Source organism: Podarcis tiliguerta (genome assembly GCF_965153285.1).
Source record: "Podarcis tiliguerta genome assembly, chromosome: 14".
Taxonomy (NCBI): Eukaryota; Metazoa; Chordata; class Lepidosauria; order Squamata; family Lacertidae; genus Podarcis; species Podarcis tiliguerta.
This window is the reverse complement of record NC_139547.1, coordinates 22,489,256-22,517,039: the sequence shown is the minus strand read 5'-3', so window position 1 is coordinate 22,517,039 and position 27,784 is coordinate 22,489,256. Positions and strand designations below refer to the sequence as shown.

Below are 27,784 nucleotides of genomic sequence, written 5' to 3'. Positions count from 1 at the left end.
AGCAGACTTCTCCTGGGGGTGGGACTTGAGTTGCTTGAGTACTTACAATAGTTTTGTTGTTGTTTTAAACATGTAACAAGCTTTATTAATAGTTTCAAAATGCTGTGACCCTGCTGCCCCAAGATGCTGCTGGAAAACAACTCCCACCATTGGCCATGGTGACTAGGGCTGGGAGCTGGAGTCCAACCATAGTGGGAGGGGGCCACAGGTTTCCCACCCCTGGTCTGGTTATCCAGCTCAGGAGCATTCCCATTTCAGGATGTTCCTACAACTGGTGACATAAGCAGGGATTCTGAGTTGGCAATTCTGCTTTCAACCGCATTCAGACATGGCCCCAGACTTCTGCCTTGGGGGTCTTTGTACCCCATCCCAAACACACGCTTGCTGACACAGCCAGCTGCTGGTTTAATTAACATTGACAAGTACTCTGGAATGCAGAATTTGGGGGAATGGAGGCCAACGGACCACATCCAGGCACCAGTTGACAACGTAGCTGCCAATCGCCTCTTTAAAAACCATCTCGCAATTGAGCCAACTAAGAGAGTTGCAAAAGGGCAGTCAAAAAACTCACCCAGATGGTAATGTTTTGCAAAATACATACCACAGATTGCAGCGTGCTTCACTTATTCATGATTACATGAGCCAAAGAAAGGGCAGTATAATTAAAATGTACACGGTGGGCCATACTCATCCCTCTCTCTCTCTCTTACTGTCTGTCTGTCTGTCTCTCCCCCCCCCCCCCGAAGTAGGTACCATCTCAATTTGGAGTCAATCAACTTAAACCATCTTACAGAAGTGCCCCATTTGGCATTCTCCCTGCTATCATCTCCTCATTAGTCTCAGCGTGGCCCCTTGTAGAACTCAGCAGGGAAGAGGATAGGGACAAAACTAGAATTAGCTGGCTCTGTCTGTCATTGGCTCAGGTTCTGCCTACCATTGGCCTCCCTGCTTTCTGCCTCACCAGTCTCAATGGGCACCAGTCACCACTGCCAGGCACCCTCCAAACGACAACCCCCTGGTGGGGATATATGTACACTATTGTATTTTTTTCTTCTGCTGCTTGTAAGACATCTAGAGACTGTTTAAAAGTGATTAAGCTAACGGCTGCTCCTCCTGCTTGTTCCATTCACCAACCCTGCCTTCCCCTTTGCCAACGTCCCTCCCTTTACACCTCACCCACACTTGCACCTATCCCCACAGCTTCCTTTACCTCTCCTCCATGTTTTTCCTCCCCGCCCCCCGCTCACCCCAAGCCATTTTAAAGAAGGGGGGAAGGCACTTCCCACAGCAGTTTAGCAAGATGCTATGTGAAATGCCTCCCAGCACAGCCATTAAACATAGCTGCAGCTGCATTTTGCAGGGGGGGGGTGATTCACACTGCGGCTTGCTAAATGACTATTAAATGCATCCCCCCATCCCCATTAAACCTCAATGCAGATAGGTTTACTAGAAGGGGGTCCTCTCTTAAACAGCTTGCCTGGGCCACCTGTTACCCATGCTGCTTGCTTACTCCCCTGCCCACCTGCAATTCACCATGCAAAGCCACCAACCTGCAGCGTGATGACAGTCTTACATTTTATGTATATAGGAAGTTAAGATATATCCTTACATTTACAGTCATACCTCGGGATAAATGTGCTTCAAGTTAAGTATTTTTGGGTTGCACTCCGCGGTGACCCGGAAGTAACGGAGCGCATTACTTCCGGGTTTTGCCACGTGCGCATGCGCAGATGGTCAAAATGATGTCGCACGGAAGCAGCGAAATGCAACCCGCTCCAGAACAGATCCTGTTTGCATCCCGAGGTACCACTGTACAAGGTAAATGATGTGGTTGCCACACACCCCTACCTATAATAACATGGAAAGTCCTATTCATGGATGTTCTGTACCACGTCTAGGTTGTCTCAGTGTCAGGTCTTGTGCTGGGTTTTTGGGGGGAATTAGTTGACTATATTCAGGCCGCAACAGCTGCCAAGATCCATAGAATCTGCTTTCTGAGGGACCAGAGTGCCCGTGGTGCAGGAAGTAATGCACCAAGGCCTGGCAGTAGAGACCTTGGTTCAAGACCACTCTGGGTGCCTTACACCCAGGTGCTGACCAAATTCACTTCACCTTTGAATAATGTGCTAGAGCTTTTCCAAGCCCTGCGGTGCTTTTCCGCAATTGAATTTATAGAGAATACCTGTCCTCACTTGTGACCAGATCCATTACTGACCCTTTGCTTCTAAGCCTGCTAAGTGTAACAGTCTTTTCCCTTTTCCTTATTGTGAGATCGACATTGTTGCTAAGCCTGCAGATATATGTGAGAGGTGGTTTGGAACTGATATAATGATTGCTGGTGTCACAAGGTTGAAAGCCTACAAGTATCACAAAGGGAGACTGGCCACATTCACACCATACATTTAAAGCACTGTGAGGCCCCTTTAGCAGCCATGGCTTCCACCAAAGAATCCTAGGAAGTGTAGTTAAGGCTGCCAAGAGTTCTCAGGAGACCCTTATTCCTCTCACAGAGCTACAGTTCCCAGAGTTTCCCAAGAAGAGGGACTGGTTGTTAAACCATTCTGAGGATTGTAGCTCTGGAATGGGAATAGTGGTGTACTAAGAACTCCCAGCAGCTTTAACAAACTACACCTCCCATGAGTCTTTGGGAGAAGCCATGACTGGTTTAAAGTAGTAGCACTGTGTTTTAAATATATGTGCAGATGTGGCCTCTGTTACCTTCCCTTCTGTGCCAACAGACAGTGGAGGAAGTGAAGTCAGACAGACAGGTTCTTACAGATGTAGGACACGTGGGGCTCCCAGAAGCATCTGGCTGGCTGGTTTCAAGGACAGGATGCTGGGTTTTAGATGGGCTGATCCAGCTGGGAATGTTCTGTTTTCATGACATCATCTATGATAATGTTCCAAATGCCTGTGGACGAGCAGCCAACTCTTGTCAACCACATCCTGAAACACGTAACCAGGGCGGGCAAGAGAAACTTGAGAGACTGTCAGGAAATGTGAGTTTGGGTATCCTGTCACCTGGGAGGGAGAGAAACATGAGCATGATGCCCCCTCCGCTTTAGGAACAGCAGGAAGAGATTTGCTTAAGGCAGAATTAAAGGAGTGTTGTGACATCAGCAGCATCACAGCAATCAGCTTCCTCAGGAAGGGCTGCATCCCCCCCAAATTAGGGGTGGTTAGAGCTGTCATTCTCAGTTTCTCTCCACTGCTCATTTTTCCAATCCTTAGTTCCATTTGAGTTGGAGGGGGACGTTAAATCCTCACCCCACCAAAAAAGAAAGCACATGTACATATTTGTGCAAATAACCTTCTTTACTTCAATACATGCTTATACAGTCATACCTCATGTTGCAATAGCTGCGGGTTGCGCATTTTCAGGTTATGGATGCGCCGAAACCCGGAAGTACCGGAATGGGTTACTTCTGGGTTTCGGCGCTTGCGCATGCGCAGAAACTCTAAATTGCATTGTGTGCGTGCGCAGACGCAACGCTGTAGGTTGCAGACGCTGCGGGTTGTGAACGTGCCTCCCTTGTATGCTATTTTCATGAATATGTGCATCTTTATATGCATATTCCCCTAATATATGCATTTTTGTTGGAAAACTGCATTGCAAAATAAGGGGCAGTGTGAATTTCAGAGGATAGCTTACATTCAGTTCACACATTGTTTCCGGAAGTGCAACATAAGGCAAATCCACACAGTGTGTTTAAAGCACATTCAACCCACATTGAAAGCACATGACTTCCTCCCCCCTCAAGAAACCCCAAGAACTATAGTCTTCCCCTCACACAACTACAGCTACAGCACTCTAAGCAAATGACAGTAATCCCAGGAGTCCTTGGTGAAAGTCAAGTGATTTAAACATGTAGATGAATCAAACTGAATTCCCCCAGCCCAAAATGCAGTGGTGAGCCAACTCCCATCATCCATGACCATCTGATGGGAGTTGCAGTCCAAGAACATCTGGAAGGCCACAGTTTCACCATCCCTTCTATACAAAGGGGCAGGGTTGTCATTGTACAGGAGCTGATATTTCCCAGCTCTAGCCTTTCAAGGAAAGCAAAATCACCTGGCAAGGTGACAATCTACATCTCTAAAGCCCAGGTAGGGACTAACCTGAGATCACTGAGATGCAGCTGTCTCTGTGCAGGAGTCATAAGGCAATCTCCTTCCCTGTGACATGCCATCTACCTGTGGAAGGGCAATAAAAGCATTACAGTTAAAGAGACGCAGGCAACCTGCATTAATGTATTTTCATGCACAGGATTTGAGGGGGGTAGGTGGAAGAAAAACACTGAAATGGGGGAGCAGGCTAGTTTCTCTCACACAAAAATTAGAAGACTTGTGCCTGTACATTTTGCCTTGTATCTCAGCATCTACAGGTGCTAGAAACTTAAGCCTTTGAAAAAGAAAGCTGAGAATCAGCAGGGGGCTATGGTCATCAGGGGGTTGCAACTGACCCCCTTGCTGATACCTATGTTTGACCATTGCAAAAGAAAAACCCTGAGATGTGTTTAATACCAACTTGGGTAGCACCGCCAGCATATATCTATCTATTATACACAGTTGTACAATGCAGGGTGTGCGAAGAGGTGTGATTCTCCACCACATTGGCAATATTTTAAAAACAAAGGGAATTCAACCTAAGTGTGCGTTGGCTCCAAAATTTCCTGGGCCCTCTTTGCAACAGGACGTGGCACAATTCTTTAACCCTAGCATGAACAAACTCTCCAATTCCAAAGAAGGGAGAGGTGTGGAGATATTAAAAGAGTACAGTACTAAATAAATGATAGTCATGATGAAGATGATCATCATCATCATCATCATCATCCCACCATCAAAACACCTGTATCTGAGCAAAATCAGATTTTGTTTCATCCTCAGCCACTCACAAATAAAAGTTTATGCCCCTGGTTTGACCTTACCCAAAGCTGCAATTTCCCTCCTCCCCTCATCTAGCAGGGTGACAAAACTAAGTTGAAACATACATCTGAATTCCCTGACAGCAGTTTGACCCTTGCTTTAGCTAAACTGATTGTGATATCCGAAGACAACAATCGTCTCTTACGTCGGTGGCGGTAATGCAGGGGGACAACTGCGAGAGGAATGTCACAACACGGGGTGCTGTGGACCGGAAAGAGAGTCTCCTTGATTGGGTGCTCTGCTCCCTGGTGTGCCCCTGGTAAAATGATCTAAGTGGTTCTGGCCCTGTGCCACAATCACCCCCCTCTTCTTTTACAACCGTAATGCACAAGGAAATGTATAACAGCATTATGAACATGTCACTGGCATCGTTAACAGGCGTGAGCTGAAACCTCACTCATTTGCTATTCGCTGGAGAGGAGGGAAGGGAAGAGAATCCCTTTAATTATTGAGGATTAGTGAATCTCTCTTGGTTCCCCAAAAGCTAGCAGGAACTGGATCATGACCCTTCAGGTTCCTTGTGCATCATCCGACCATTCTGTACGCTTGCGTTTCTTCTCTCTCATTTATTTTTATTTGCTGTACCGAGGCCAGATTAATCTACCTTGTGAACCCAACAATGGTCAACAGCTAAGGTGATGTTGCTATGGAACTGACAGCCGCCCAAACTGTTTGCTCTTCTGTCAAAATTGAGAAGTGGCTGTAATGAAACTGAAAGTCTCCCCCTGGACAATAGAAAGCCCCCACGGACATCTGGCTGGCCACTGTGAGAACAGAATGCTGGACTTAGATGGGCCATTGGCCTGATCCAGCAGGCTCTTCTTGTCTTCTTAAATCTAAGAGTTCAGCACTTTCAGTCCCCATGGGTTAGACATGCAGGCTACTTCAGTCATCAGTTCTCCATCACATTGAACACTGTAAGTAAAGGATCCTTGAAAGAGCAGGACCGATGGCACAGGCCCAATGAGTAACTGTGGCCTCACTGTTCTCCCTCCTCCTTGGTGGCTGGAACCACCACCACAAATTCCTATTTAGCAGTAAGACGGCACAGAAAAACAACCCGTTCAGTGTAGCTAAAATGGGGCACTGCCCCACCAACCTCAGCCAGCTCCAGAGGATAGCTCATTTAGTAGAGCATGAGACTCTTAAGCTCAGGATCATTCGTTCAAGTCCCATGTTGGGTGAGATCCCTGAATTGCAGGGAGTTGATGATCCTCTTGGTCCCTTCTAATTCTATGAGAGGGTGGCTCTTCCTGTCATTGGCTCTGCCCACTGTTGCTCTTGCTCCCTTCTGCCCTGCCAGTTGCAATGGGCACCATCCTACCCACGTTTCAAATGCCTCCACTAAAGCTGGAAAGAGTTTCACAATTTGGCAACAGGGAATAGCAAGCTTAGGTTTCTGTGGGCAAGAAGAGGACCTTGTGCTTACCAAAGAAAGAACTTTTCCTAATTCTACCTCAGCTTTGTCAGGGAAAGCCTTGCTTGCCTGTTGCAAATGTTGGCCTTTTCTTCATTCTCTGCTTGGGAGCATTCGCTGAGGTAACAAGCTGAGCCTGGAGGGAAAGGCCTCAAACCACTCCACAGTAGCTGGAACTTCATTTTATCTTCACAGGTTGACAGTTGTGCACAAATGCACGAAGGAGGTCAGCTAACCTGTTTGTTTGTTTGTTTTTCTCCCTGAGAAATATTTAGGTTCTGTCACAACGCATTAGACGAAAGGAGAGGACGAGGACAGGAGCTTTTCTGCCCCTACACAACTCATAGCCACCCTAATTAGTGTCAGCTTTCCCCAAGCTAAATGGCCACCTCAGGATTCACCCTGCACATCGCCGTTGTTGTTTTTAATCAGGGCCATTTTAGAACATCTCCGACTTGCCGCTGAACTACAGAGAGACCTGTGTCCTTCGAAAGCGGCGCGTCAGGTGTGAAAGGCGCCTTTGGTGTTTTTCAGGGCCTACGTTCCAGCCGAGAGGGACTCTGGCGGTTCAAAGGTTGAGTTTGCATGAGCTCCAAATGTCTGACATCCTCGGCTGCGGCCTGCCCATAGAAAGCGTCACACCGTCAAACACCTATTCTTGTCAATTTCAGAGAAGTTGCTGTGCGAGTCTGTCGCAACAAAAGCACCTTAAAAATGAACAAATGTATTGTGGCATGGCTTCTTATCAGTGACTGAATAACCCTAAACACTCACATGTCCCTCAGGTTGTTGTTGTTTTTTAAATGAAGAAATACTTAAGGGCTTCAAAATTATGGAAAGTTTTTGAGGCCTTCCTCTCTAGTATACAGTGGTATGAGATGATGAAATTTAAGGCTGCCTACACACCATATATTTAAAGTACATTCTTCCCCCTTAGTTCCTAGGATTCCTAGGGGAGGTGTTAGGTGAGTCAGGTTAAAATCTAGAGAAGACCTAACAATTAGGATTTCTTGATTTAACACCTCATCTAGAAAGATGTAGCCCCTCATTATAGTGAACCTGACTGGAAAAAAGTAGACTTAGGGCTTTCCACACTTGCGCTTGTCCCATGTATAGAAGGCATGGGCCCAAGCAGTTTTTCCTTTATCCCTACACTTCCCCCTGGAAAATCCACTCTTCAGTGCTAAACTGGGGCAAACATCAATTGGAAGAAAACCCATTTGACATTTGCTCCGATTCAATGGTAAACAGTAGGCTTTCCCTGGGTAAAGCAAAGGCAAAAGGAAAAGTGTAGATGAGCCCTTAGACTGGAAAAACACCACAGCTGTAGACAAGGCAAATTCCAAGCTAGGAATCGGAAGGGAAGGGAAGGGAAGGATAGTGGCTGATATTATAATGCCATTACACAAATTTAAGATGTGATGGCATTTGGAATGCTGTCTATAGTTCTGGTCACCTCACCTCAAAAAGGATATTGAAGAGCTGGGAAAGCTCAGAAAATGACAAATGAAACTAAGAAGATGGAGCAACATCCCTGTGAAGAAAGGCTGCAGCATTTGGGCCTTTTGTTTCAGAGAAAAGGCAAATAAGAGGTGAAAAAATAGAAGTATATAAAATTATGCATGAGATGGAGCGTTGTCATACGTCCGGATTTTCCTGGATATATATGGAAGACTGGAGTTGGCAGCAGTGTCTGGGCAGAAATCAGTTCAACCAGTTTTCTGTCCAGATTTTCACTGTTTGAAATATGGCAACCCTAGGCATGGAGAAAGTGGAAAGAGAATTTTTTTGTCCCAGCAGTCATTCCTCCTCTGGGCACTGCTGTGGATACATGACCTGATTGAATAATTCCCTCAAAACAGTAAAATAAACATGTGCAATAAAATAAGCCCATAAAGACTTTAGACACACATGCACAAAACACAGACAAGGGTGCAGAGTATGAAGAAAAAGGATGGCTGTATACCAGGTTTGCAGGACCATGGACAGATCTCTGGGAATGAGCAACTTGCTTCAATTTGCTCCCAGGTCCAACTTAGCCCTTGTAACTTTCCTGGTCCTGATCACCCATAAGAGCCTATTGAATCAGACTAATGGCCCTTTACTTGCCTTTTCTCTAAACTAAAAGGTCCCAAATTTCCTCATAGGAGAGTCACTTCCACCTGTTTTGGTTGCCCTTTTCTGAAACTTTCCCAACTCTACAATATTCTTTTTGAGGGGAGGCAGCTAAAACTGTACACAGCATTCCAAATGGAGTCAAGGCTCCACCCCTTGTGGAAAGTGGAGGTCCTTAAAGGGGCAGCCTCTGAGACAGGAACTGAGCTATCCCTTTCCTCTCCATTACATCCTACCTAGGATGCTCCGTGTGCTGGTAAACAAGCACTGGAGAGTGGGAGGTGCCAGGCAATGGTAGAGGGCTCATGCCTTGGAGGCACTGGGCTCAAGAAGAATGAAACTCCATATGAAGACCTGAGTCTTGCTGTTACTGAAGACTTGGATCCAACCAGCAATTCCCCCGACCTATCTAGTAGGTAGAGTCATCTGAAATATGTCTAGCATTTTCTCACAGCAGGGAGATCAGCAGGTCTCTCGTGATGTGCACGTACCCTAAATGGACATATTCTGCATATTCTCGTGGCAAAGAGAGTGGGTATTTTGTTCATGATTAAAATAGCAAAGCGCAGTACATTACTAGGGGAATCATGTTCAGTTATCCGAGACTTACTGTGATTCACTAAATAATAGAGACTGCTGAGCCTGGGGGTGAAAGAAACTTGAGGTCATGGAAGGATAACTTATATGGGATCACGATAGTTTAGAGAACATGGAGGGGAAATCACGCTAGACACAGAGATGTGCTAAGTAATTCCAACATCAGCTCTTGAACATGATTTCTAATATTCCAATTATTTACATTTTGGTAGGCAGTTAGAAGAAATGTTTGGAGGAAGGGGGCTGAGAGAGAGGGGTGCATAGCAAGGGTAATGAGTTTACAGTTCACACTGCTCTTGCCAATTGCAGGCACATGAAGAAATGTGTGCCTATGTCCTCTTTTATGAATGCGCCCTTCTGAGCTGAGCACACTCCACCACACAGTCTATCCTAGGGACCACAGACAGGTGTTCTCTCTCACTGCCCAGTTGGCAGAAGAGTAATTTGAGGGGATCTAAAAACTATCTCTTAAGGTGGCCAGCGCACTGGGTGCTATAAAGTGAGGAAGTGGGAGCCAGAGCACGAAATTGACCATTCTGCTTCTGTGCTCATGGGGGTGGGGGGAATACAATTTTTGGATGTTGACTCTGGCATGCAACAATGCCCGATGTTTCAGAACAATGCCAAAAAGAGGGGGGAAATTAAAATCTGTAATGGACTGAGCCAACTGTTCAGTGCTGCTGTTTGAAGAGGGGTTTTTTTTGGTAAGGGGAAGGAGGGGAGGGGGGAGTTTTCCTGATGCCTGTGGCCATCATGTTTAGAAACAGACCTTGGAAACGAGGTCTCTATGGAGCCAATTTCTTCACAGTTCAGGGGTCTTTGAATGTGATGTGTGGCATACAGAAGGGGAAGAGACCAGCTGAGGGTCTGTACTTCTCCAGAAGCTGGAAGACTAATTTGGGTCACAGGGCAAACTCCTGGAGTCCTGGCTCTTGAGATGTCAGCATTTGAATGCTTTCAAACTGCAGGAAAAGGACAAGTGTATGACGATAACACTAGCAGAACAGTCCCAATTATTGGCTCTTTGTTGCTGTAGGACTGCAATATTCCCATGGAATCAGCAAAATTGTTAAAATATACTAAGTTAAGATACAAATTGTGATGCACCATGAGGAATTCAAGATGCACGGTGCTTGGCTAGCCTTGGAAATTAAGAGTCAGTCCAGGCAAAAATAGGGAAGAGTGCATTATGAGCTTTGATAGAAAAAAATCCTTTCTCACCCACCAGAAATGGGGGAGAAGGAAAGAACATGCCCTGTGATGCAGTCTCACCTCAAGCAAAATAAGCTTAGGAGAAAATGATGTTTATGCAGCTCTGAGACTACAAAAGCTACAGCTGTGCAGGAGATCCAGGCCTCTCCCAAGTTGGGGGGAAACAGCTCTGGATCACCTCTGATTGGGCTGCCTGGAACCATCCAGGGCTGTCAGGGGGAGGGGGAGGGAGTCACAGATGGGAAGAAAGAGGCAGACAACTCTAGCATTCCCCACTGGTGAAGCAACCCCCAGCAGGATTGAATCCTGCAGGGTGCTGTGTACTTCTTCACAAGTGCTTTCCGCTGCCCTGCACACTCCCAAACATATGTTTAATTAGGGATATATATATATATATATATATATATATATATATATATATATATCTCCTAATTAAACATTAGCCCCACCCTAATTGATAAAGGGCCAGATCCAAGTCAGGTGTATTATCCCGGGCCAGGACGGATCCTGAATTGGGTAGAAGGGACCATACCTTCCAAAAGCTACAGTATAATATAACAATGAGTAAAAATAAAAAAAGTCTACCTCATCCTCCAAGGCCAAAATTTACCTGAACAAATGATAAAGCAGTCGAACAGTGAAAGCATAAATGGAACCAGACAAATTTGAAACAGGTCTGTGGATTTTTCCAAAAGAAACTTGTCCCTTATGGCCAGGAAAAGCAAAACTGATGATGACACATTTGTCATCTTACGTGGGTTTCACACATCCCTAAACTCAACAAGCGCAGATGACAACACTTTGACACTAGCAACCCTTGATTCAAAACATGCCAGGCACTTTATGGTGACAGATGTTACAAAAGTGTAAGGGTGCGATTTTGTGTTTTCTCATTGTTATCAGGATACCCTGCCAGGCCGGAAAAAGAACACTGTGTACAGTGATCAAATTTTTCCAACAGGCAACTCTAAGGAAGTACGTTTTCCTGATTTACACATCTAAGCAATGGCGTGCACTGATAGGCATCACGGAAGAATCCTTCTGGCACATGGAACAATTGCTTCTGGAGCCACCTATTTGGAACGATGGCTTTTCATCCCATGTTCTATTTCATAGACCTAGATCAAGATTTGGCAACTGCCTTCAGGGAATAGGAAGAACAGGCACAGCATACAAAGGTCATCCCTAGCATATTGTCTCCTGCTGGTATGCTAATGCAGGAAGGCTATTTTTACAGCCAACACTGAGCATGCATTGCAGTTTGTACAATGTTTGGCACGACGTTATGGATAGGGCTGCCATACGTCCAGATTTTCCCAGGATTTCAAAGGCGGGGGGGATTTCCAAAAGGCAGCACTTTTTCCTGGATCTTAGGCAAGTCAATCTAAAAATTGCATTTATCAAAAGAAGCTCAACAATTTTCACAGCAAACCTAAGAAACTAAAATAAGTCAGGGCCAAAGCTGTGAGAAAGGGGTTCCCCGCCCAACCCCCAAATGGCCGAACAAGCTCCTTCCATACACAGGAAGCTGTCCACTGGTCCATACTTTCCAACATTTCTCTGATTAAAATAGGGACGTCCCATTCCATAATGATAATTTTACTATTGATACCCCACACATCTTACTGGGTTGCGCCAGCCACTCTGGGCAGCTTCCAACATACACACAGTGGTACCTCAAGTTACAAACACCTCAGGTTACAAACGCTTCAGGTTACAAACTCCGATAACCTGGAAGAGTTACCTTGAGTTGAGAACTTTGCCCCAGGATGAGAAGGGAAATCGTGTACCGGCGGTGCAGTGGCAGTAAAACCATGCCTCTAGTTACGAACAGTTTCAGGTTACTGGAACTTGTCTTTGAACTGTGATCATGCCATTTGTATGCCTTGCCAATGGATGGAGAGATGAGGACTAGTAACCTCTGGCTTTAGCCAGGCTGGAATGTAGCCTACTGTACAAACAGGATTTCCTGACCTCCATAGCTGACCTGAAAGTTCCAGGTTTCCCAGACTAGATTAAATGCTTCCTCTCATGGCTCCCTTCAATTCAACCTGGGAACACTCCCTTTAGCTCAGGTTACTACCTTAATTTCCACCCAGTGACATATTTGCTCATTTATTAGACTTGTGTTATTTGGATGACATGCTCTCGGTGACTGTGGTTAATGCTTCGTGTGTCATGCTCAATGACATCACCCTTGTGACATCCCCAGGGGTTGCCTTCCAAGATATCACTGGGGGCCACCCATAGCTCTTAGGTTTGGGCCCTGAAATCTCAAGGTCTGGGACCCTATTAACAAAGGGAAGAGTTGTATCCATTGCTCCTCCCACTTCTGCCTCTGGCCACACCCACCACTGGCATATGGCCTCTGAAAGGTTGCCCCTGTGGGAATGCAACCCTTGAGCTAATAGGGGTCCCTTTTATATATATATATATATCAGTCAATAAACATCAAACACATTAAAAGCAGCAACAGTTTTTTTAAAAAATAAAATAAAATTGCAGAGTTGAAGGAAAGGGATTCCCCTATCACTTCTCTTCTCTTTCTCATGCCTATTTAAGAGAAGTGACTCCAACCTCACCTCTCTTCCCTTGCAATCAAAGATGAGTTTAGAGACTCCTGAAAGAGGAAGCGAGTGCAAGGTGTTATTTTTGCCCTGCAGGTGCTGCACAGCAATCTGTTCTTGTACATCTGCTCACTGCTCTCACTATACATGACAGCAAAGGTCGGAAGATTAAGAATCGCTTTATCCTTTTCTTGGTAGATAATTGGGATGGGTGGGGAGGGCTGATGCCAAGCAAAAGGGGATCCGGGCATTAGGAACCAATGCAGCACATATGGTACACCAAGTGAGGAAAGTAGGGGGGTGGAAAGAGACACGGCTACACAGCAAAATGAATTTGGTAGATTCCACTCCAGCCAGACAATTCTGAAGCAAGGTGGACTGAAGGTTCAAGAAGATGGGAAGCTGCTGTATACCAAGTTAGATTATTGGATACATCTAGCTCAGTAATGCCCATACAGACTGGCAGAGTTGTTGGGAAAATCCAATGAAATTCAAAGTTCCTGATGTTCACTTATTTGTTCTGCATTTGGGATGGAACTCAAAACAGCAAATATGGCTGGCATTCGCTGTTGCTGCTGCTTTCAGTGTTTCCTCTGCGTTGAAATGAATGGGGTGGAATAGCCTAACAACAACATAAGCTGTGTAAGTGATGTAGTTTCCCTGCAGTATATAGCAAGACAAAGAATGTAAGCTTTGGCATAAGATGAACTGCAGCAGAATGGAAACAAAGCTGCATATGACAAATACAGGGAAGAATGGAAAATGATGCCTTCTTACATCCCTACTGAGGTTTCCCAGGATTTCAGACGGGGTCTCTCCCATACCTATTGTTGTTGTTGTTTAGTCATTTAGTCGTGTCCGACTCTTCGTGACCCCATGGACCAGAGCATGCCAGGCATTCCTGTCTTCCACTGCCTCCCGCAGTTTGGTCAAACTCATGCTGGTAGCTTCGAGAACACTGTCCAACCATCTCATCCTCTGTCGTCCCTTCTCCTTGTGCCCTCAATCTTTACCAGCATCAGGGTCTTTTCCAAGGAGTCTTCTCTTCTCATGAGGTGGCCAAAGTATTGGAGCCTCAGCTTCACGATCTGTCCTTCCAGTGAGCACTCAGGGCTGATTTCCTTAATAATGGATAGGTTTGATCTTCTTGCAGTCCATGGGACTCTCAAGAGTCTCCTCCAGCACCATAATTCAAAAGCATCAATTCTTCAGCGATCGGCCTTCTTTATGGTCCAGCTCTCACTTCCATACATCACTACTGGGAAACTCCCATACCTATTAGGAGATGCCATTGGTTGCATTTGAGTCCCTCTGTACAAAAGCAGATGCTTCACCACTGACCCTAACCCTTTATGGCTTGATTTGGTGAAACGTCTCCACTGTGAAAGACTCCTCATGAAGAAAGATTGCAGCATCTGGGACTTTTTAGTTTAGAGGAAAGGCAAATAAGAGGTGACATGACAGAAATGTATAAAATTATGCATAGGCTGAATGAAGTGGGTAGAAAAAAATTCTCTCTCTCAAACCATTGGAAATGTGGACAAATAACGAATCTGAATGTTGAAAGATTCAGGGCAGATAAAAGGAGGTTCTTTTTCACACAGTGCCTAGTTAAACTATGGAACTCACTCACACAGGAGGCAGTCGTGGCCACAGAACAGGGAAGGAGGCCAAGGAGCGCAACCCCACTCTCGCTGCCCCTGCTCACCGCCAGATGGGGAATGTCCTGGTAGAGCACAAGAGCTGCCAAATAGGTAGAAGCAAAGTTGTCTTTGCATTTTGCATTCAGCAGGGCATCTGAGGTCTTGAATGTTTTCCACAGCAGGGTGAAGAGACCAAGGCCATCTGGAGTCTTCAGCCAAACGGTGTGCCTCAGAGCTTCTGTGTGATGCTTCATGTCACTGAAGGCTACATAATACTTTCAGTTGGCGTTGCATTGTGTCTCGGGAGAGAGGCAAATTTGACAAATCATGACACAGGCCGATGCTTTCGCCCAGACAAAGAAATCGTGTTTCAGTGCGCTGGACATAACAACAAAGGGGAGGGGGTGAAGGGGGGGTGAAGTGGATGGAATTGGAGGCAATGGCAAAGACCGGGGGTGAGAGTCAAGAGTTTTTGCTTCTGGATTTAACTTGAGTAAAGATTAGGGGGAAGGCGGACCCAGGTCTTTCACCTTTAAGTCTGAGCTTGCCGTTGCAGGTTACCTGACAGCGAACCAAACACTGGTTTGACCACCACACTTGCTACATTCCTCATGCTTCAGGCAGCTGCATTTATTTCAAAACACACCCCCCCCCCATGTTTTCAAGTATAAATGTTCATCTTGTACAAGATGAACATTTATATTTGAAAACATGGGGGGTGTTTTGAAATAAATGCAGCTGCCTGAAGCATGAGTTTTGCAGGGGTGAGGAACCTCAAGGCCAGGGGCCAAATGTGAACCTCCAGGTCCCTCTGTCTGGCCCTCAGGATTCTCCCAAGGCCACACCCACACTCTCTTCCGGCCCCATCTTTGGCTCTGCTTTCCCTGCTCCTCCAGTTCCTTTGCCTGACTGGAATGTGTCCTTGAACATAACACTGCTTGCCATCTCACCTGTGGTGGCTCTGCCTTCTGGCTTTGGCCACCCAGCTCATGCACATGCTGGCAGTCCTTGGAGAATTTGGCCAGTATCTAGGGATATATGGTGCGAAGGAGCAAGAAGTCTGATCTCCCTTTGGGAGCCAGATTTCTCAATCTGGAGGTGGTGTGGGTGGAGGGGGAGAAAAAGGGCAACACACAGCAACACACCCATCCCGCTGGTGGCATTCTGGTTTATGCTGGGGGTGGAGAGAGAGAGAGTCTCAAGCAATACGTACGTACACACACACACACACACCGCATTACAAAAAGTAGGTTTTGTGCCAGCCTCATCAGTGTGGCAGGGTAATAAGGTCAATGTGAAAACAACTGGAAGGCACATTCCCCAGTAAACATGTGCTGAGTGAAAACAGCCCGACCTTATGTTGTAGAATCCAAACCCATTGAGTCAATTGCCAGAAAACATGACATGACCTTTCAGATTCAGTGAGCATCAGCTCCGGGAGCAGGGCTGCCGTGCTCTTTTCCATTTCACTGCTGCCCCTGAGGGCCTCAAGTCACCGGAAATAATAGCTGAGGCCTCTAAATCTGCACTCCTTTAATGAAAAAAATATATATATACACATGGCATCCAGTTTGACCCTGGTGGCAGATACTTTTTCCTGTATGCTTAGCTCAATTTCTTTAAACTTAACAGCCTTCTTGCCTGCTTTTATTTATTTATTTATAAAACACACACACACACACACACACACACACACTGTTTCTTCTACAGTTCCTTCTATTTCTGATGCTCAGGTGGTGAGTGGCATTCCTTATTTATTTTTTCATTGGATTATAGAATCACAGAATTGTAGTGTTAGAGGAAGGGACCACCAGGGCCATCTAGTCCAACCCTCTGCAATGCAGGACTTTTGCCCAACGTGGGGCTCGAACCCACAATCCCAAGATTAAGAGCCTTCATCGGATTTAAGAGTGTGAGAGTCTTCATCATATTTATCCAAGGCACATTGCAGCCACATGTGACCCTGAAACAAACAGGGTCACATATAAAGTATTGCAGAAACAATTAATTATCCAGCAGGTGATACAGCGACAGTTGCAGAGTCTGATGCCTAACCCCCTCCCAAAGCATGAAGAAAGAAGTGCATCTTTAACCAGTGTTGAAAATTTAATAAGGTCTGCAGCAGACTCACCTCAGGAGGGAGGGCAGGGAAATGCAAAAGCAGGGCACTACCACTACATACACATACACATACACACACACACACACACACACACACACACACACACACACACACGGGAGGCAGGTATCAGCAAGCTGGGGGACATCCCAACATTTGTGGAAGCACAAAAAAATATTTGTGGGGGAACCTAAGGAGAGAACCCCTCCAGAATAAAAACCCTCAGTGAGGATTTAATGCAGTTGGTGACCACAAAAGATTTAACTGACAGTTAAATCTTAATTCAGCAATGGGGACCACACTGCATCCTCCACTGAACCTTAGGAGGACATCTTAGAAGGTGCAAGACAGGGCATGTGGTAGACACAGCCCTGTCCATCAGCACCTCAGTGCCATGTCTCTGAACCACCCCCACCCCTTGGTAAACAACAGCAACACTCAGTGTGCACAGCCCCATCCTACTCACACTGCCCCACCAATCACTTCTGGGAAATAGTAGTGTTATGTACTGAGTTGAATAGGATCCAAAATGCAGCAGTCTGAATAGTCCTAGAACAATAGGATTCAGAATGCAGCAGTATGATTGGTCCTAGAACAATAGGGTCCAGAATGCAGCAGTCTGATTGGTCCACAGGAGCCACCCAATCCACTCCAGGTGTAAGGGAATACGCAACCTGATTGGCCTACAGGAGAATCCTAGAATTAGCCAATCACGTGGGGCACATTGTGTAAATAATGTATATAAAGCGGACATTTCAGGGGAACTTCCATTCCTCACTACTATGAGCTAAATAAAGAACATGAAATCCACACTCGACTCCAAGTATATTTCAAATAGGCATAAGAAGAAACTAAAGATTTTATCTATTCCAGCATCCTGTAATCCATAGTGGCCAAACATATCCCCACAGGATACCCACAGGCATAATAATAATAATAATAATAATAATAATAATAATTTATTATTTCTACCATCTGACTGGGTTTCCTCAGCCACTCTGGGCAGCTTCCAGCAAAAGATTAAAAATACATTAAAACATCAGTCATTAAAAACTTCCCTAAACAGATGTCTTCTAAACATCAGATAGTTGTTTATTTCTTTGACATCTGATGGGAGGGCATTCCAGAGGGCAGGTGCCACTACCTAGAAGGCCCTCTGCCTGGTTCCCTGTAACTTCGCTTCTTGTAGTGAGGGAACCACCAGAGGGCCCTTGGTGCTGGACCTCAGTGTCCAGGTTGAACACTGGCTCTCGAAGAAGAAACTCCTTCAGGTATACTAGGCCAAGGCCGTTTAGGGCTTTAAAGGTCAGCACCACCACCAACAATGAGGAACCATTCTGGATGAGGCTAAGGGCAGATCTAGCATTCTCACAATGGCTAACCAAGTGCCCATGTGAAGCCTACTAGCAGAATCTGAGCACAGCAGCTCTTTCCCCTCATCTGCAATTGCTAGCAACTGGTAAAGTCACTGAAAGCCTTGTCCTCCATTAATTTGTTTAATCCTCTTTTAAAGCTATCCAGCCAAAGCTGGCCATCATTCCCATTCTTATGGAAGTGAGTTCCATATGCTGTGTGAAGAAGTGCTTTCTTCTTCTTCGAGAGCCAGTGTGGTGTAGTGATTAAGAGTGGTAGATTCGTAATCTGGGGAACCGGGTTCGCATCTCCGCTCCTCCACATGCAGCTGCTGGGTGACCTTGGGCTAGTCACACTTCTCTGAAGTTTCTCAGCCCCACTCACCTCACAGAGTGTTTGTTGTGGGGGAGGAAGGGAAAGGAGAATGTTAGCCGCTTTGAGACTCCTTCGGGTAGTGATAAAGCAGGATATCAAATCCAAACTCCTCCTCCTCCTCCTCCTCCTCCTCCTCCTCCTCCTCCTCCTCCTCTTCTTCTTCTTCTTCTTCTTCTGTTGGTGCTGAATCTTCCAGCATTCAGCTTCATTGGACGACCTCAGGTTCTTGAACACTGAGGGTAGGGGAAATTCTCCTTATTCGCTTTCCCTACACAACAATTGGCTTGAGGGAAGCCTACAATCGTAGCAGCCCCAGGAACAGAATCTCGAATGCAGAAGTCAACTTCGAGGAAGAAGGCAATGTATGTTAGCCACAAGATGGAGAATTTGCATACAGTTGTCTATGCCCACGTCTGTCTTTGCCTGCCAAAGAGAAGTGGTAGCTTAAGAGCCTAAGAGAGGGTGCCCCAGATGAGCACAGGGAACCTTTGTCATAAAACCCACCAGTGAACCAGTTGTGACAGCTGGTAATGTGCAACACCAGTCCATGATTGGTGAAGGAGCTGTAGCTCAGTATTAGAGAAGGTCCTGGTTCAATCCCCAGCATCTCTAGGTAAGTCTGGGAGGGACTCCAGGTTTGGAATCGTAGACGATGCTGAGCTAGCTGCTAGGTGGACCAATGGTTGTTCTCAGAAATACACAGCTTTCTATGCTCCTATGAGAAGAAGAGGCTTGGAAGGTTTTGTTCCATGTGGGAACTCCATTTGCTTTGCTTTTGAGCTTCCCCAGCATGCTGGATACAAAACAGCCTGCCATCTGTGCATACTGTAGGGAGCTTCTGTGACCCTTGGCCAGTTAAGCACAGGTTAATTGCAGGCATGTATCACATTCCCCACAGAGCTAAATGCACTCCAGGGAGATGCCTTGGCGGAATTTCTTCTCTTTGGTTATGGGGCAAAGTACCCAGTTTAAGAAAGAAAAGAAAAACAAAACACACAGACGCAGCCTGACCACTCTTTCCCCCAGCACTGGGTGCTTATAAGTCCAGCAAGGAAGTGTCCAGAGAAATTAGAGGGATTTAATAAACAGTTTTCAGAAGCGGAAGAGAAGGGCAACTAATTAATCAGGCATGAAAGAGAGATCAGGCAACACTCATTTCTTTCCCAAAGCTGATCAGGACAACTGATTGTATTAGAGATGGGTGGAATGTTGCAGCCTTAAAATAGCCTCTGTAAGAGGGCATCAACATTTAAAATCAATTAATTGGTTAAATCAAGGTGGATATTCAAGGTTAAATCTGGATATTTTGCCATCAGAGACAGATGTTGGCGAGAGAGTGAAAGAGAGATCTGGTGTCAGATTTCCCCTCCTCACTCCTGCTGAAGACTGACAACCTGGCTCAACCAAAGGGACTGTGCTGTGGAGAACCAGGAAATGGCCTGGGATGTAAAGATGAACTAGTCCCATGATATGTTCTCAAACTGGGGAGCAATTTAGATACACTCCAATTGGGCAGATTTATTTTTTAAGAACCAAGAAATGGATGGGAAAACACAATTATCATTCTTCCACCCTCATTCCAAACCTTAAAGAGGTCACATGGCAGTAAGTGGTGTCGTGGCAGAAGTGGGTGGGGTAACAAACAAATTCATCTTTTGTACTGTAGGCTATTTTCTGCATGTGCACACACCTCTATCCTCCATCCAGGCAGGGAAGCAGCACAGAGGACAAGGACATATTCCAGCCAGGCAAAAACACTCAAGGAAAGTGGGGATGTGGGCTAGTGAGGGGTGTGGCCTGAAGAGAGTCTTGAGGACAAAACAGAGGGACGTGAGGTGTATACAATTGCTTAAACAAATTAGGGTATGGATTGTGAAAACAAGGCGTACATTGGAGATTCTAAATTTTCACCCTCATTTCGTAAGAAGTAACAAAATAGTAAGCTGAATAGCAAAGAGTTTAATGCAACAGAATTTCCTAACTCATGGGATTTTTCTAGACTCAAAGATACCTGAGTTAGAAACTCTGAATAAGAAACACAGTTTCCTCCTGATATTTCAGCCCCCCAAACAAAGGCTTGTTGGAAGTACCACACTTTGCCACTGTTGGAATCACTGTACCAGTGAGCTGAAGGTTTTACCCCAAGGCTGACACCAGCTGGAGAGATGTATGGTAGGTCAGTTAACTAGGGTATAAAAAGCAAACCTTAGTATTGTGTTTCTCTTAGAAGCTCCTCTTGCATCAAATCCATGGGGGAGTTTGCCTCCTCATTAGGGCCTTGTCCAGATCATCGAAGTTCCACAAATGTACACCACCGGGAAGAAGGGGAAAAACTGACTTCCCGCTGTGGAGTCAATTGCATTATGCAAAAGACGTTAAAGCAAAAGTTACCTAGAATGAGCAAAGTAGGACTGTGGGAGGGTTGCTCAGCACGAGCAGACTAAATTCCATCAGGGTAGATGTGGGCCTTGCATATTTTGCTACCGCCAACTGACTTTGGTGTTCTGCAGCCAGAAGTCAGCAAAAACAGAACTTATCCAAATGAACTCCAGCAGGCTGCCACAGGACCCTTTAATAAGGTACAGGCTTGTTAACAATGCCATGCTGTTTAGAAGTGCTGTGCCAAAATGCATGGTATAGCTCAGGCTTCCTCAAACTCGGCCCTCCAGATGTTTTTGGCCTACAACTCCCATGATCCCTAGCTATCAGGACCAGTGGTCAGGGATGATGGGAATTGTAGTCTCAAAACATCTGGGGGGCAGAGGTTGAGGAAGCCTGGTATAGCTGTTCCTGGAGTGTACCACTGTAGAATGCATGAGAGGGAATCACGTATTTGAATGTGCTCTCTCACTTATACACACACAAACACAGCATGTGGAAATTGAGCATATCAGGGAAAAGTTTGCACCTGATCCTTACTCCAAGTCTTCTATATACAGAGGGGGCTATTCATCTGTGAAATTGATCTGTCTGGATAAGTCCAGGTAAGGCTGTGTGCTGCAGTTTTTCTGATTGCATAGTCCAACTCCGAATCCGTCTATAGGAGGCGGCAGGGGAACAAGATGACAAGGGGAAGCCCAAGTGACTCATGTGCATTTACCTTGTCAGATCATTGTGCTTTAAATTCAACTTTTCAGCCCCAAATTGGTTTCCAAACCTCCAAGTACTTCATGTTCTTCCCTTTAATTGCCGGAGAAGCTCTTTCCCAGCACAGAACTGTAGGTCTCGTTCACCCTGACAGTGTGCAAGGGCTTTTGTGAGGTGGGCGTGTTCTCTCCCCCCGCACTTTAAGACACAAGCAACACCTTCCCTTCCACATCAGGCAGCTCTGCTTCATGTTCTGGATCCAATTTTATGGCAGTGCTTCTCTGGGTTTCAGGCACTGGACATTCCCAATGCTGAGACATTCGGAGATGCTGGGAAAATTGAAACTGGGATCTTCTGCATGAAGAATAGATGCTGTGCCCCAGACGATTAATTGCAAGTCTTCTGCAAAAGAGGCCTCCTTCCTCTGACACAGTTCTCACTAATATTTCATCAACATGCACTTCCCAATATTACGTAAAAATAGGATGGGCTGTTAGTAAACTCTGAAAACTGATTTTTCCAAACTGGATGAACAGGCAAGAAAACGGCTAATGTTGCTCAAAGTGTAAGAAACTGTAAAGTGATAGATAATGAGGCAAACAATCCTAACTTTGTGTATACATGGGTAGGGTCTTATGCTTACTCACCAGGAAGAGAACTTGCGGACACTGAGAGCAGCTCAAGGTGTGAAACAGACAAATTCCATGCTATGGATTATCAGGACTGTGGAGAACTGGCCCTATTTAAATGCCCAAGAGGTGGACCTGAGTGAAGCCTGTAGGCTCAGTCCAGTCTGCCCCACGATTGGCCAGTTTGGGGCAGGCTGCAATCCACTTCCCTGGCTGGTACAAGGACCCAATTATTATTGTGGTGGTGGTCAGGAAACAACCCTCGTCCCCCTCAAGACACAGTCCCTCGCTGGACCATGGCAGAGTGGACGGCACCGTTTCACAATAAGCAGCCTAGCAGGACTTTATACAGTATTCCGTATGTGGCTATACTATGGATTTATAGAACAACATTATGAAGCATTGAGAGCTGTCTTATACCAAGCCAGGATGCGGGTGGCACTGTGGTCTAAACCACTGAGCTTCTTGAGCTTCCCAATCAGAAGGTTGGCGGTTCAAATCCCCACAACAGGGTGAGTTCCTGTTGCTTTGTCCCAGCTCCTGCCAACCTAGCAGTTCGAAAGCATGCCAGTGCAAGTAGATAAATAATAGGTCCCACTCTGGCAGAAAGGTAAATGGCATTTCCGTGCACTGCTCTGGTCTCACCAGAAGTGGCTTAGTCATGCTGGCCACATGACCAGGAAAGTTTTCTGTGGACAAACGCCGGCTCTCTCAACCTGAAAGCGAGATTAGTGCCGCAACCCCATAGTTGCCTTTGACTGGACTTAACCATCCAGGGGTCCTTTAAAGCCCTAAACGGCCTTGGTCCTGTATACCTGAAGGAGTGTCTCCACCTCCATCGTTCTGCCAGGACACTGAGGTCCAGCGCCGAGGGCCTTCTGGCGGTTCCCTCGCTGCGAGAAGCCAAGTTACAGGGAACCAGGCAGAGGGCCTTCTCGGTAGTGGCACCCGCCCTGTGGAACGCCCTCCCACCAGATGTCAAAGAGAAAAACAACTACCAAACTTTTAGAAGACATCTGAAGGCAGCCCTGTTTAGGGAAGCTTTTAATGTTTAATAGGTTATTGTATTTTAGTGTTTTGTTGGAAGCCGCCCAGAGTGGCTGGGGAAACCCAGCCAGATGGGTGGGGTATAAATAAATAACACTGACTAGCAGCAGCTCTCCAGGATGTCAGACATGGGACATTCCCAGACCTACCTGGAGATGCCAGGGATTGAACCTCAGACCTTCTGCGTGCAGAGCAGGTGCTCCTGCTATTCCTCATAAAATATTTAGGAACTTGGGAAGGTGTCTTACATTGAGTCAGACCACCTAGCATGACTCATAACTGCTCCCAGGGGCTTCAGGTCTTAGTCCTGCATGCAGATACTAAACCTGGGACCTTCTGCACACAAAGAATCTAGCTCAGTATTGTCTACACCATCAGGTAGCGCCACTCCAGGGTTTCAGGCAAGGAACATTTCCAGCCCTACTTGGAGATGCGGGCGATTGAACCTGGAATCTTCTGCATGCAGAGTAGATGCTCTACCACTGAGTCACAGGACTTCTGCAAGCATCTGAAGACTTGATTTTTATCCTTCTGGACCCTCTGAACATCACCACATATTCAGCCCCTTCACCAACTCCACCTTATGGCTCGCCTTTGGCACCATGCCACCATGTGACTGTTCCCATCTCTCTCTTTCCAAGATCTCTTTCTCATATAGTTCAAGTGAGGCAAGCTAAGCTTTTTTGGTCATAGTACATCATAAAGTTCTGGGCTGCACTGTATCTGCCTTTCTGCCTTGTTCTGCCTGAATTTTAAGAGGAAGCAGCAGATGAACTTGATATCTGCTTCTTCTCTCATTTTTTTTTTTTTAAGCAAATCCCTCCTCTCTGAGGCTAAGAGTTCGAGTGAGGATAGCATGCCTTCATCTTAGTAAATAATACAGTAGGTGTACTCACTCCAACATGAACTTTGCTTGCGTTCCTTCCAGATCTCAAGAGCAGATGAGCACCACAAGTATTTTCATACTCCAATGAGAGCATGAAAACATTGAAGGGGGCCTAAGCTTATGCATCAAAAGATAAATATCAACGGTGCCATGTCAACAACAATGTGAATAAAATAATATTTATGCAATCTAGAAACTGGGATGCAGTACAATCATATATATGTTTATGCAGAAATAAGAGGTAAAAAGGTTAAGTCCCATCAAAGGTGACTATGGGGTGCGGCACTCATTTCGCTTCAGACCAAGGGAGCCGATTTTTGTCCACTGACAGCTTTATGGGACATGTGGCCAGCATGACTAAACCACTTCTGGCACAATGGGACACAGTGATGAGTACCAGAGCACATGGAAATGCTGTTTACCTTCCCGACACAGTGGTACCTATTTATCTCCTTGCACTGATATGCTTTCAAACTGCTCAGTTGTCAGAAATAAGAATCAGCTGGTTCACTGGGTTTTCTCCCAGACAAATGTGTAGGGCAATTATAGGGAATCTCAGGTCTGGGGGCCAAATGTGGCCCTCTAGTCATTTCTACCTGGCCCTCAGAACTCCCCCCAGGCCACACCTGTCCCTTCCTGTTTTGAAGCTGAAGTGTTTTTACTTGAACTCTGATCATGCCTTTTGCTTACCTGGATGGAGGATAAAGGGGTGGCCACTTTTGCCTCTGATCCTGCCAACCACTGGCATGTGGCCCCTAGGCTGAAAAAAGCCCCCCACTGCTGGTGTTTAGGAAATAAGCAGGACTGTCCCTGAACAAGGGTGCAGAGCTCTTCTGGGCTCCCTCTTCAGGCACTTCTGTTCAGCTTTAGCCAGAGCTTGTGCTGCCAGGCTTCCCCTACTATTCTGGTTCTAGAGCAAGGATGAGCAACCTGTGGCCTGCAAGCCACATGCGGGCCCCTGCATCATTCTTTTAATATATAATATCATTCTTTTTTCCATATAGAAAATTACATTTGTTACTCAATTCTAATTCAACAAAACCAGTGACTTCCCGCTTACCCAACATTGATGTTCATAATCCAAATTTCGATTGCGTTTTAAGGTTCTGTTTTATCTAATTTCTTCCTCTCTAATGTATAGTCTGCTGCTTCCTTACACTTCAAACCCTGCTGTGGTCTTCGCACAGGGGAAATAACATTTTATATAGACTAGAAATGGTTTCCAGTCTTTTTAAAAAATTCTAAATTTGTATCTTCTATCAGTGCTGTCACTTTTGCCATATTTTGCATATTCAAAATTGCGGCCCCCTGCATCATTGTAGGCACATCTGGCACAAGTACACAAGGCCTGGTGTCTCCAGTTCCTTCCTTTACCTCAGGAACGAGGCACCTCACGTCCAAATCCCTCTAGGACTTTATCTGGCCCTCAGGACTTTCCTGAAAAGCTGACCACGGAGCACAACAGCTAGAACTGTGGTAAAAAGTTGGTAGATTCTGAGGAATGACAATAAGGTGCCGAGTGGCCAGGAATGGCAAAGATCATCCACAGGTGTCAGGGAACTGCCACCGGAGCTGGAGGCGGAGAGAAGGCTCCAGAGGGATGCCGAAGAGGGTCCCAGTAGGGAGAGAGGCAGCCCATCCGCTGGGGAAGGAAATCAGCGTAACACCAGTGGAGAAGGGGGGCAGATGGGGGAATCAGAGAGGTGGCTCCAGGACTCCTCGCCGGAGACCAGCAGAGAAAGTACGAGTACTCCGCTGCCCACACCCTCTTTGCGCAGAAGACTTCCGCGCAGGGAGACTAGGAGGAGACTGGGCGTCAAACAGCTTTTATGCTGGAAAAGGTTCAAGAAACGCCCACTGACGGATTCTGCCAGCGACTGAGGCAGCCACGAAACTTGAGGATGTCCAGACAGAAAGGGTTCAACCAGGTAACCTAGCCAGGAGTGGCGGCAACTTACGCACGAGCAACCCCTAGAACCATTACAACAGGCAACTCTAGAAACTAACTCTGTGAGGGGAATGGGGCATCCGATCAACTCTCAGCACCCTTAAACTACACTTCAGCCTTCCAGGGAAGCCATGGCTGTTGAAAGTGACATGAAACTGCTTTGAATGTAAAGTGCTAATGGGTTATCACTCTGTCCTCAATCTCACCCCTTTTGTCACAAGGCTGGTGAGGAGAGTTCAAACCAGCACTCCTCGGAGGGCTGATTTTCATCCTAGGGCCTGCAGTTGCTGATTCCCGAAGAGCCAGGAATCTAAGAAAGTCTCGGATCCTAATTCAAAAGTAGGTTTTCCGAAGCATTCACTTAAGAACGAAAAGAATTTCTGTAAATCCGATTTCTATGGACCACAGTTAAAGGCGGGGGGTTAAGGCTGACAGATAAGCATTAACTCAACTTCACTTCATAAACAGCTTAACGTTTGTAAATTTTGACATAATTGCTGATTTCCTTGGCAGATTCCAAACCTAACACTGCCTTTACAGCTAATCCAATTTCACGTCCAAGAACGGAATGGAGCACAACGCAACATCTTTCTTAACCTTGCGATATCATTAATTATTGCCTCACATTGGGATGTTCAGCGTGGAACAAACAGGTTTTTAAATAGAAATCATTTGTCTCACAGCAGGGGAACTCCAGAGTTTTATTCCCTACAACTCACCACATACTCCACCCCCCCCCAAAAAAAGCTGTTGTCGAGTAATCTGTTTACATGGTCATCTTCCCCCATGACCCCTCAAGTCAATGCAAAGATCTTATCAATGTCTTCTGTCTCCTCACTGGTCCTCCTGCCTACCACTGGTCCTCCTGCCAGGGGTGGGGGTGGGTTGCAACTGTTCCCTCCCTTAATTGCCAAGGAAAAGTCCCCCCACACTTCCAGGCCATTCATTTCATCCCCAAGCTGTGGGCCTTTGGTCAGGTTTCCTAGTGCTTTTCTGCAAAAGGAAATCCCACAACTCATTAAAAAAAATAGATTAATTGACCAGTTCGGTAACAAGGTGCCCCAGGACCCAATAAACTTTACAAAGGGTACATTCCAATTACAACCGGGCTCAGCGGGAACCTAATAAGTAAGGCAGCATAATCTTTTCCCAGCATTAGGAAACTTTTTTGCAATTTAAAAGAAATATTCCAGAGGGGGAGAACAAACAGATCCCAGTACCTGTTATTTAACTCTTTCTCAACACATTTCACTTTCACATCTAACTTGGCACTTCCAGAAAAGTGTTGTGATTACAGCAAGGCCAGGGAACCAGTGGACCTCCAGACATTGTTGGACACCCAACTCCCATCAGTCTCAGCCAGTATGACCAACGGGGATGGTGGTTGTTCGACAGTGTAAGAATATAAAAAGAGCCTGTTGAACCAGGCCAACGGCCCATCTACTCCGCATTCCTGCTCTCACAGTGACCTACCAGGTGCCCTTGGGAAGCCCCAAACAGGACCCAGCACAAGAGCACTCTCCCCTCCACTGGTATTGTTGTAGTCCTCTACTGCCGGCCACGGCGGAGCTCAGTGGAGGGAGAAGCCAGCCAACTAGCCAAGTCTCAGGAAGGTACTTGCCTGGAGGCAGAGTCTGTATACAGGGTCCAGTTCAGTCCTATGGTCAGGGGTATCTCAGTTCACATAGTCAGACAGGGTCAAGAAAGCCGAGGGTCTAAGGTCACAAGAAGCAAGGTCTGGTCAGGAATGACCAATGTTGTTTCTAGCAGGTGGAAACCCTCCTTTAAAAAGGTGAAGCCAGCTGGTTCTCGTCAGGAGCAAGAAGGCTGATCAGAAGCAGGTGGAATCACTTCGCCTTCTGC

At 46.1% G+C, this 27,784-nt stretch overlaps 1 protein-coding gene across 1 annotated transcript in view; it reads right to left on the bottom strand.

Annotated features, from left to right (window-relative positions):
* Positions 1 to 1,048: 1,048 nt before the first annotated feature.
* LOC310663798 (protein FAM169B-like) overlaps positions 1,049 to 27,784 on the bottom strand; it is a 96,128-nt gene continuing 69,392 nt past the window's right edge. Inside the window, exons 12-13 of the transcript XR_014504596.1 lie at positions 4,120 to 4,194; positions 1,049 to 2,911 (exon numbers count right to left, since the gene is read on the bottom strand). The gene's annotated coding sequence lies outside the window, so the exon portion shown is untranslated. The remainder of the gene's footprint in view (positions 2,912 to 4,119; positions 4,195 to 27,784) is intronic.